The 11,663-nt window shown below is 38.2% G+C and overlaps 1 pseudogene; it reads left to right on the top strand.

Moving 5' to 3' along the window:
- The first annotated feature begins 5,001 nt into the window (after window positions 1–5,001).
- On the top strand, window positions 5,002–6,732 carry LOC114039708 (annotated as a pseudogene).
- The last annotated feature ends 4,931 nt before the right edge of the window (window positions 6,733–11,663 follow it).

Here is an 11,663-nt window from a genome sequence, read left to right as displayed (position 1 = left end):
TAAATGTATAGCCTATATCAGATTGTGCACTGTCTTAGGGAGGGTGGTGGGGAGGAAGGGGTAGAAAAATTTTAAACGCAAAAGCATATGGAAGTAATTATTGGTAAATCAAAATAAATTAATAAAAAAATAAAGTTTTCCTTGGTTTGCTCCAACAGAAATTGTACATCCATCCTCAAATTCCTTAAAGTAGTTTCTTGGATGCTGCTCTTCCCTGTATTACACTATGCTTTCTATCAAACCTATTTATTTATATGTTCACCACTCCTCACCTTCCCCCATCCCACCAAGTAGATTGTGAGCTACTTTAATGCTGGCTCTCTTCACTTTTACGTCCCTAGTACCTTGCACATAGTTGGCAATTAGTGATTGTGTGCTAAATGAATGTTTAATCAGATAAATTCTCCTAATGTACAGACTTATTCAGTGGGCAGAGAAAGGGTGATATCCATCTAACTCAATGCTAATACAATGGAATCTTGTAATTGATTCCTATTAATCATTTAAATCCCATAAAGTTTGTGATGAGTTGACCTTTCTTTTATTTCAGTTGGAAATCGCCTGTATTTAGTACCAGTGTACATACAAAAGACTAAAATATTGTAAGTCCACATAAAGAGTTCCAGGAAAGGCCTAAACTCAGCTGGTCCCAGTCCTCCTTAATTTAAATGCCTTCTCTTAATATTATCTCTAGCTTGCCTTGTATAAATCCTGTTCATACATAGTTATTCCCACACTGTTGTCCCTCAGACTTAGACTGTGAGCTCCATGAGAGCAGAAGCTGTTTTGCTGTCTTTTTTTTTGTATGCCCAGTGTTTAGGACAGGGTCTGCCACATGATAGGTGCTTAATAAATGCTTGTTGATCAGTTGACTGGGGTGGAAGGGGAGGTACTATTAAATCAAGATGGTCAACTGCTTCCTAAGAATATGCAGAGGTAGATAAAGCTGGGTGGCTTATAACATCAGTCAGTCTAACTCACTGAAAGGGCTAACCACTAATAATGAATGTTCAAGCATCCTCATGCTATAATCTAAAACTTGGAATAGGTCATGAGCTTTGAAACCAATAAAGAAAAGCAGTCAGTTCTTGGCACTGTGCAAACAATCATGCACAAAAGGCAGGTTCCTGGTCTTTAAAATGAAAAAGTCATTCAGATCCACTTGGATTGAATCTAAGATAGGTTGAGACAAATACTTGCTACAGGTGAAAAGGCTAATCTATACCCCAAAGAAGAACCAGGCCTGTGTACACTTCAGTATGTTTGGGTCCTGATCTGGACATTAAAATTCATCTAGGAGTAAAACTCAGTTATTGCAGAGAGAGGCAGGCAGGGTTGCCTGAAAGCTCCATGTCTTTGTGAAACAGCCAATATTATATTTTGCTTTCCCCCTACATCCACTGACAAAACGTTTCATATTATGTTTCAGCCAGGGTAGATTATTGCTGACACTTCTATGTGATGAGTCAGGGGACAATTCTACTTCCCTCAGGGTTCTGGCAAAGTTTGATGGTAGCAGAAAAGAACAGAAGAAACTAACTTCATCACTAGGGTAACAGATTGGAGGTTCAGTGACATGAGTTATTGCCAGAGTTTGACCTAGAGTTGTGAGTGTCTGTGTGTGTGTCTTGCAACCACACAAACAGCATGAAAAGCCTTCTCAAATGCTGTTGCTTCTTGCTCATAATATCTGTCCCCTTCTCAAGACTCACACAACAGATAACAGCAGAATTCAAGCTCTCATCATATCTAACTTGGACTTTTGAGATAGATCATTGTCTCCTAATTACTCACCTTGCCTTGTCTCTCTTTACTCCAATGCGTCTTCCACAAAGTTGTCAAAATGATTTTCCTACAGCATATGCTGGATGATGTTACTTCCTACCCATACTCAATAGACTCCAATGCCTCTGTGTTTCACCTATATCAAATATAAATTCAACTGTTTGACATTTATAGCTCTTTTACTACCTCTCCATTTATGTTTACAATAATTTTACACTTTATTCTTCCTCTCCACACATTGTACAATCTACCTAGACTGGCTTACTTGACAATTCTTCATACTTGACAATCTGGCTTCCATTTCAGTGCCTTTAGACTGCCCCCCACTCCTGAATGTTACCTCTTCACATATCACTGTAGAATTCTTGACCTCCTTCAAGTATCAACTCAAATGCTACCTTCTGCAGGAATCTTTTGTCTCTCTTCCACCAGCTTTTGACCTCCATTTTAAGGTTACTTTTCACCAACACTATATGTTTTATGTGTATATATTTTGTATCAGGCATGTACTGAATGTCCAGTAAACGTTTTAAACTAAACATGTCCAAAACATATTATTTTTTCTCTCAAATCCTTCTTCAATTCTACTTTCCCTGTTACTGTAGAGGGCACAACTATTCTATCAACCCTCAGGCTAGCCTCATAGGAATCATCCTAGACTCCTCACTATCTTCACCTCAAATATCCTATTTGTTACCATGATTGTTGATATTACTTTTGATAACATCTCTCACAAACCTCTGACACTAGCTCCACTCTAGTGCAGGCCTTCATCACCTCATGCCTAGATTACTACAACAGCTTGCTGGTGCATCTACCTGCCTCAACTCTTTCTCCATTCCAATCCAGCCTCCATTCAGCCAATAAATTGATTTTCCTAAATCACAGATACAACCTTCACCTACCCCACACATACACACACTCAATAAACTCCAATGACTTCTCATTGCCTCCAGGAGTAAATAAAAATGTTCTATTTAGTATTCAATGCCCTTCATAACCTAGCCTCCTCTCATCTTTCCAGTCTTCTTACACCGTACTTGATAGCAGGTATTCTTCGATTCAATGACACTGGCCTCCTGGCTCTTCCACAAAGAAGACATTTTATCTCTTGGCTCTGAGGATTTTCTCTGACTGTCCCCTATGTCTAGAATTCTCTCCCTCCTCTGCTTTGACTACTGACTTGCCTGGCTTCTTTTAGGTCCCAGCTAAAAATTCCCATCTTTTACAGGAAACTTTTCCCAACCTTTCTGAATTCTAGTACCTTCCCTATAAATTATTTCTTATTTATCCTGTATGTATGTGTGTGTGTATATATATATATATATATGTGTGTGTGTGTGTGTATGTATATGTGTATATATATCTTTACATGTATATTGTCTCCCCTACTAAATTGTAAGTTCCTTGAGGACAGCTACTGTCTTTTGCCTCGTTTTGTATCCCCAGTGCTTGGCACAGTGCCTGGCATGTAGTGAACTCTTAATAAATTCCTGTGATTGATTCATTGATTGAAATAAACTTTATAAGGACACATATTTGGGGGATAGGATTAAGATTTGAAGATACAAGAAAGCCACTTCTTGGTGGCAGAAAAAGAACTAACATTGAGGAAGGCAGCTGGAGATAGGAAACAACACCATCTGGTAGCTTCTTATTTTAGTGAATTATTGTTCTTAACTAAATTCTGAGTTCAATTGCTTCTACTTATTGGAGGAGGTTAGGTGTTATACATGCCATCTAAATTTCAGCACCCTGGCACAAAGTATCAATTGTTCCACCCTAGTTGTCATTCTGGATATTGCCAGTTTTCCAGCACAATTTTTATTTATTTTTATAAGAAACTAATAGCTATATTTTTAGGGACTCTCTGTTGTCCCTCCTAATCCTTATAACTATATATTTCACTGTATCCACAGGAGGCAGTATGACAAAGTCAAAAGAGTACTGATTTTGAAGTCATGGACCTGGATTCATATTCACTACCTTGCACAAGTCATTTAACTTTACTATACCTTATTTCACTCAATAACAAAATAAGGTAGTTGAATTAGATGAGGCTGAAAGTGTCCTCAATCTTTAAATCTCTGATCCTAGGATCGCTCCACTGCTTCACGTCGGACCCCTTCCTTGCTTTCTCTTCCTGTGTCCTTGGTCACTTCTTTGTACTAGCCCTGCATTTAGCCTGGCCATCTGGTATACTAGCCCTTCCTCTCCTTACATAAACAGCCCTCTCCTTTTCTAGCCCTGTATATCTTTGATCATGTCATTAACATCGATTCCTCATTAGAAACAGGGTACAAATGACCTCAAAAAATAGAAATTTTGAATTGTTATATTTTGTTCTAGTGAACTAAATATCTTGTTAGTCCCTTTTCTCAAAAAATGCCAGCAAGTTATACATTAAAAAATATTCTTTTCACCCATAAATTGATGTAATGCACATGGTATTTATCATTCCTAATACTCAACCTTTTACTTTTGTATCTCTGTGGGTGATTGATAACAAATGCATCAGACATTTAGTACTAAAAATACATGGATAAAAATGTAAATAAATTTTACAATTTATTGCCCTAAAACAACTGTAGTAAAATGGATTCCGGGAAAGAACTTTTCATTACTCTTAATGATACAATCTCAGATTTAGAGAATCATTTTTTTTCATAAGGTTCAAGCTTTTGATGTGGAAGGAAATTTAGAGGTTGTCTAGAATAGTCCAACCCATTCATTTTATAGAGAGGTCAAATGGGGTACCTAATGTTACACAGGACATAAGAAACAGAGTTAAGATTTAAATCCACATTCTCTTATTGCAATTTTGGTGCCCTTTCATTGGACAATGCACTATATCAAACATGGAGATCATTATAACAATGGTTCATTGTAGCTTTTGAATAAATGAATAAATAATTGATCAAGTTATAGGAAATTGAAACTTTTACAACACTTGATAGGATAATAAAGAGGTCAAAGATTACATTGAAGCTAAAAGGAAATCTTTTAATGGACAATTTTTAACTAGTTTGTCTAAATGATTGAAAATTCTGAGTTTGTTGCTCTAAATAGACTTGTGTCTGTGTCCTACTCATTTGGCTAAAAAAAGTGACTGGGTGGTTTCTCAAGAATTCATACCTAGGGGCTTCCTTGAGTGTGGGGCTCTCAGGCATGGAGGCAGAGCTTGGATATGGCACTGAGGGGCTGTTCCAGGGGAAGATGAATTAAGGCTGATTGGAACTGAAGAGGGACCCAGGACTTTTCAGCCAGTTGGTAGAAGATTTTGGTGTTAACGGGGTACAAGTTAAGAGATCTATGATCTTCAAAGCAAATGCCAGGGGCCAGTATATGGCTTCATCTTCCTCTTCAAATGGATCAAAGAATGCCAGTGCCGACACAAGGTCTCTGCCCTGGTGGATGAGACTTCAGTGATCGATGATGACATTGTGAATAACATGTTCTTCACCCATCAGCTAATTCCCAACTCCTGTCCCACTCATGCCTGACTGAGTGTCCTTCTGAACTGCAGCAATGTGGACCGGGCCCAATGCTGAGCCACATGGTCCCAGTTTGTCCACCCATTTCACCGTGGGCTTCAGCCCAGAGAGCAAGGGATATGCCATTGGGAATGCTCCTGAGTTTGCCAAAGCACATAATGGCCTGAGCCATGACACCTGCCAGAAAAGTGCAATGGGGTCAGTGCTGTGCATACAATGGAGGCATCCCCCTTTGTCAGCTATGCCCCCATTAAGGGATGTCTCTTTGAGCTAGACAGACTGAAAGTGTACCACATCAACCATGGGCCCTAGGGGGAAGATGAAGAATAGACAGATAAAGCCCACTGAGTCATCATGGAAAAGATTGGCCTAGCTACAGCAGAGGAGCCATATCATGACATCCAATTTATTCTGATGGCGGTAGTGCCTGACCACAGGATCAAGTATGAATCTAAGCTGCACATCTTGAAGATGAACCGACAGACAGTATTGGAGGCCTTGCAGCAGCTAATCCAAGTGACTCAGCCAGAACTGATTCAAACCCAGAAGTCTCCAAAAGTCTCAGCCCCTGAGGACTCCAAGCCAACCTCCTACAAGTCCTCTCTGGTGCTTGAAACAAGCAAGACCCCACTGGCCTCTGAAGGTTCACAAACAGGGAGGACCTGAAGAGGTGGCGGGACCTTACCAGCCAGCCCACACACATAGCCATCCCAGCAAACCCAAACTCATAGTGAAACCTCCAGTCAACAGCCTCAGTGGGGTTCCAGCAAACCCCATTCCCATCCCAGCACCTCCCAGCTTTCCTGGGTAACCACAACTATGCCGAGTATGCCAGGCAAAAAGAAGAGGACTTGGCAGCAGGCATAGGTCACAGCCAGGTCCCAGTTTGTCCACCATAACAGTACTCAGATGATGAGGATGACTATGATGATGTAGAAGAAGAGGATATTAGGAACACAAATTCTGCCATCAGTTGCAAACTGAAAGGGCAGGTCAAGCAGGAGCCCTTGGCTGCCTCTTCTGGTGGACAGCTCTGCATCCTGTAGCCCAATACTACCAATGTGCTGACTAAAAAGCTCAAGGAATCCCAGAAAGACCTCCAGATCCCTTTGTCCATCAAGATCAGTAGAGATAATGATCTCCGTGTTTGATAGAGTGCATTGTCCAATGAAAGGGCACCAAAATGGGAATAAGAGAATGTGGGTTTAAATCTTAGCTCTGTTTCTTACATCCTGTGTAACATTAGGTACCCCATTTGACCTCTCCATAAAATGAATGGGTTGAACTATACTAGACAACGTCTAAGTTTCCTTCCACAACAAAAGCTTGAACCTTATGAAAAAAAAAAATGATTCTCTAAATCTGAGTTTGTATCATTAAGAGTAATGAAAATGGAAGCCCAGCTGTGGCTGTGTCCTCTCACTCGCAGCCTTCACCCACCCCCCAGCAATGAGACCACTGAATTTCAGAAGAGACAGGAATTAACTTGAAGTAAAATGCCTTGGAGAAGGCTGAACTGAAGCTGTGGTATGTAAGAGACCTGAACGGGCTCGGGCCACCCTTTGCCCTTTGCCTGTCTATCCTTGTAAATATCGGACTTGTCTGAATGAATAAAGTTTTCTTGAAACTTAAAAAAAAAAAAATTCATACCTAGAAAATGATCTATTCCTTGTCCTTACGGGGGACTAGACAATAAAAGGGAAAAAAAAAAAAAAAAAACATCACCTTCTCAGGTGTGATAATACACTCCTGTAGTTCCTGTTGCTGGGGAAGTTGAGACTGATGGATCACTTGAGTTCAGAAGTTCTAAGCTTCATTAGGGTTCAAAACAATTAGATACATGAAGGTCCATCAGATGCCTGGCTCCAGGATCTAGAGTGAAGTTAGTTGGTGTCTATCAGCTTTTTTGCTGCTGAGAGAGAAGGGAACAGGGAACTGTTCCCATAACACCAAAATGGTGAACTACTGAAATAGGACGTGGGAGGAGATTACCAGGCAGTATAAGGAGGGACCTAAGGCATAAATGCAGAATATATAAATATAAAATGAGAACAGGCCTCTGAGTGGTTCTTGTACTTCTGACTTGGGCAAGATTTGGAGAAAAGAAAGAAGGAAGGAAAGAAAGAAGATTGGAAAGAAGAGAGAGAAGAGGGAAGATAGGGGAGGGGAGGGAAATGCACCAATGCTTTTTCAGGAGTCACACAAACTATTTTCTCTTTATTAGACTTAAGTTTCATTCTCTAAGGAATGTACAAGGAATAAAGCACTTGGTTCATTGTAATAACAGTTATATATTATTGAATCCTATCTTATCTTTCTATCAAAACACTCCTTTGATCGTTTTATGTTTAAAAAATTCTTTTATGTAAAATAAATAAATAGTTGTCCCATATCTGATTCATATTGTTTATTAAGTACATATCTACACTCTTTTTTGGGGGAGACTATACATGGGACAAAATTATGCTTTAAATAATTTTCTCTAGAAGTTCTCGAGTGGATGGCATAAAGATTCAAAGCACTAGAAAAAAATGGGGAGACTATTACCTCTCATTAGAGGCCAAGATCCTCCAGCACTGATCCCAACCCAACTACACGTGTGAATCAAGAACAGAGGTCACTCAAGGAAGCTGGGTGGCATATTGGATAGAGTAATGGGTCTAGAATCAGAAAAAATCAAAGTCTAACCTCAGACATTTATTAGCAGTGCAACACTGGACAAGATACAACATCTGTCTGCCTTAGTTTGCTCAATTGTAAAATAGGGATGATAATAGCACCTATCTCCCCATTGTCATGGGGACCAAATGAGATAATATTTGTAAAGTGCTTAGTATAATATTTGGTACATTTTTTTTTTGTTTTAGTATAGTTGTTTTTCAGTTTTGTCTGATTTGATTCTTTGTGAGCCCATTTGGGGATTTCTTGGCGAAGCTACTAGAGTGGATAGCAGACATAATATTTTTCCCCCTTCCTCCCCTCCCTATAGGTTCCAATTTTTAGGTAAATAAAAATAAAACATATATTAACAAAAATGAGCATTAAGAAAAAAAGATAACTTTTGTCAAAATAAATGTAAAGAACTTTGCAAATCATAAAGTACTATATAAATATTACTTATTATTACTATTAGGCATAGGCATTCGTGATCATAATTTAATGGTTTAATATATTTATTATAAATTAAATTTGAAACTTTAGAATATTGTAAGTTAAAAAATTCAAAGGTGGCAGCTAGATGGCGCAGTGAATAGAGTTCTGGCCTTGGAGTCAGGAGGACCTGAGTTCAAATCCAGCCTCAGACATTTAACGCTTCCTAGCTGTGTGACCCTGGGCAAGTCACTTAACCCCAATAGCCTCACCAAAAAAAAAAAGCAAAAAAAAAAACATTCAAAGGACATCAAATATCTGTGAAAATTAGAATAATTAAAGAATTGTGATAGTTTATATCTATACAGTAATATTATAGAGATTGCAAAACAATTTTCCTCTTATACCAGTGGATCAACGGATATTTCCAGACCTAAGCCTATTTGTTCACACATCTCCACCAGCCAGGTACCTGTCTATGGGGAGAAAAGGAAAAAGAAGGGGGAGTAAGTTGGGAGATAAGAAAGAGCTCGAAGGTGCTTTCAGCTGCCTCTTGAAGGAAGAGAGAAATTATATGAAATAGAATTATTTGATTTAGTTAATGCTATTTTTCCCTTTGTTTTCTTGATATCTCAAGATATTATCCTTGAAAAGTCACCAGGATAGACCTCTAGGTATACTGTAATCAATTTATTTTAACCAGCATTTATTAGCCATCTGCTGTTTTAAGGCATCGTGCTAAGATCTGGGAACAGAAAGATTAAAAATAGCTGTTCCTGCTCTCAATGGGCTTACTCTCTAGCAGGAAGCATATAGCACATACACCATTAAGTGTGATAAAATAAAATATATGATAGGGGCCAAAGAGATTTATAGGACCACAGATAAGAGCTAGAAGGAACCTGAGCAATTATTGATACTTTTATAGATTTAAGAGCTGAGGGATAGAGAGGTTGAAAAAATTGTTCAAGGTCTCTCAAGTACTTAATAGCAGAACCAGGATTCAAACAGGTTCTTTCCAAATTCATTGTCCTCATGCCACCAAAGATAAAATGTGCCATAGGAAAATCTGAATAGGAATGAGAATTTCACGTAGGAGAAGAAGTATCAATTAGGCTTTAACAAAAAGATTAATTTCAACAGGTATAAATGTGCAGGGATTGTGTTCTGGGCTTAGGGAATGACTTTTTAGAATTACTTGAAAGCAGCATGAATAATGTAGAAGAACACCTAGTTATCCAGTTTGGCAGGACCAATGAATGAATGAAATGGACCGGTATGAAATAGGAGGTTAAGAATGAAAGTTGGAACCAAATTTTGAAGAGCCTAAAACATAAAGTTAAAGAGTTTGTGACATCCTATATATAGTATGGAGCCATGAAAGATTTCTTAGCAAGAATGAGACATGGTCAGACCTGTGCATTAGGAAGATTGTTTCTGGCAGCATGATGATTGATGGATTAGAAATGGGAGAGTATAGAGGCCAGAAGACCAGTTAAAAAGAACCTTTGTTAGTCAGTCAGATTTATCTCCCATCTTAACTTGATTTATAAATTTGAGCTTTCGTGCTATTTAAATAGGACTTTTAAACAGTTCTGAATTATAGGTCATTATCTCACCTGTAAGAATGCATGAAGCATTTTAAATGATTTAGGATACTCAATATTTTCCAAGCCGAAAAGGACAGTAGATTAGTTATCATCTATCATCATTGCCATCATCATCCCAATATGCACATAACACGGTATCTATTTTCACAAGATGCTATCTTCAAGCACCTTACTCAGTGAATAAATCAGTAATCAAATGACTACAGTCTTCCCGAAAGCAATCAAACTTTAAAGTGATGTTGAACTATAACATTTTAGTTAAGAAAAATGCTTGACTTTAAAAACATGACTTTTCAATTTGTGGTATTGCCTAACCAAAGCCATGAAACTGGCCACATTCTTTGACCCAGTGATCCCTCTATTGGATATACACCCCAAGGAGATTAAATACAAAACTGTCCTATATATAAGAAAATAATCATAGCTATACTATGTGGTAGCATGTGTGTGTATATATACACATATACATACATATATACATATATGTATATGCACAAATGCATAAATAGTGTCCCCAGTTATTAGCACATTACTTGGCACATAGTAGACACTTAATAAATATTTATACACAGACATATATGTGTGTATGTATATATACAGTTGCATGCAGAGTTCATGGAAGGTTAACACCTCTGATGTTAGGGTTTGCCGAGCCCCATTCAAGGATGCATATTTATCCACATTTAGTGTACACCTGTCACCAAACTCTTTTTTGTGGCTACAAGTAGCTGCAGCAGGAACAGCAGTCACACCCTGGTAAAACTGTCTCTGCAGGCAGGCTAAACCAGGTTAAAGGTAACCAACAGGCCTCAAACCCTTTTGTGAGTTAAGGGGGATGTCTTCTCCAAGCATGTGAAGTCTTTCCCAGCGTAATGGGTAGATGAGAACAATTTGTCCCAGTGGCCATGAAGGTGGCTGAAACAGGTGCTATGGGGTGCTTAGAGTGTGGTCAGACATTGAAGATGCCAAGGTCATCCACTGCATCCCAGGCCTCAATCAGTCATCTTGACTTTTGTCTTGCCTCTGGACTTCATTGACTCTGGAAGAGAGAGTGAGACTAATGATTTTGTGTAACTAAATCCAGTTCACACGCACGTCAAGATATCATCCCACAATATTATTGTTCTTCTGAAAACAAAGGACAAACAACAATATCTATATACATGTATAATCATGTGTATATATTTTTATTTGTATCTCTATTTATGGTAGTAGAAAGAACACTAGATTTGGAATCAGAGGACCTGAATTTCAATGCTGACTCTGCTATTGAGTATTTGTGAGATCATCAGCAAATTTCTTAACCTCTCTAGTCCTCAGTTATTTGATCTTTAAAATTATAAGATTGGACTCAGTAATCTATAAAGTTTTTTCTAGCTCTAAATCTGTGGTCCTATGAATCTCCTTTGCCCCATAGCATTCTTTCTTTTAACATATTTATTTACATGCCTTAGAAACAGTAGTTGACTCATCATCATTATATAAATATATGTTACCATATAAATGTAGATATATCCATATGCACATGTAAATACATTCACATAAAAGAGATGCCTATCAACTAGGGACTGAAAAATTTGGAGAAAATCTCATCATCTGTATGGAGTTATTGAGAGAAGTACCAAGAGAATAATATACACTTTAACAACAATGATGTGAATGATAAGCAAACTTGGTCCTTAAG

Source organism: Vombatus ursinus, unplaced genomic scaffold (assembly GCF_900497805.2).
Source record: "Vombatus ursinus unplaced genomic scaffold, bare-nosed wombat genome assembly UNPS02012179.1, whole genome shotgun sequence".
NCBI lineage: Eukaryota > Metazoa > Chordata > Mammalia > Diprotodontia > Vombatidae > Vombatus > Vombatus ursinus.
Note: the sequence above shows the minus strand (reverse complement) of the source record. Positions and strands in the feature narration are given on the sequence as shown.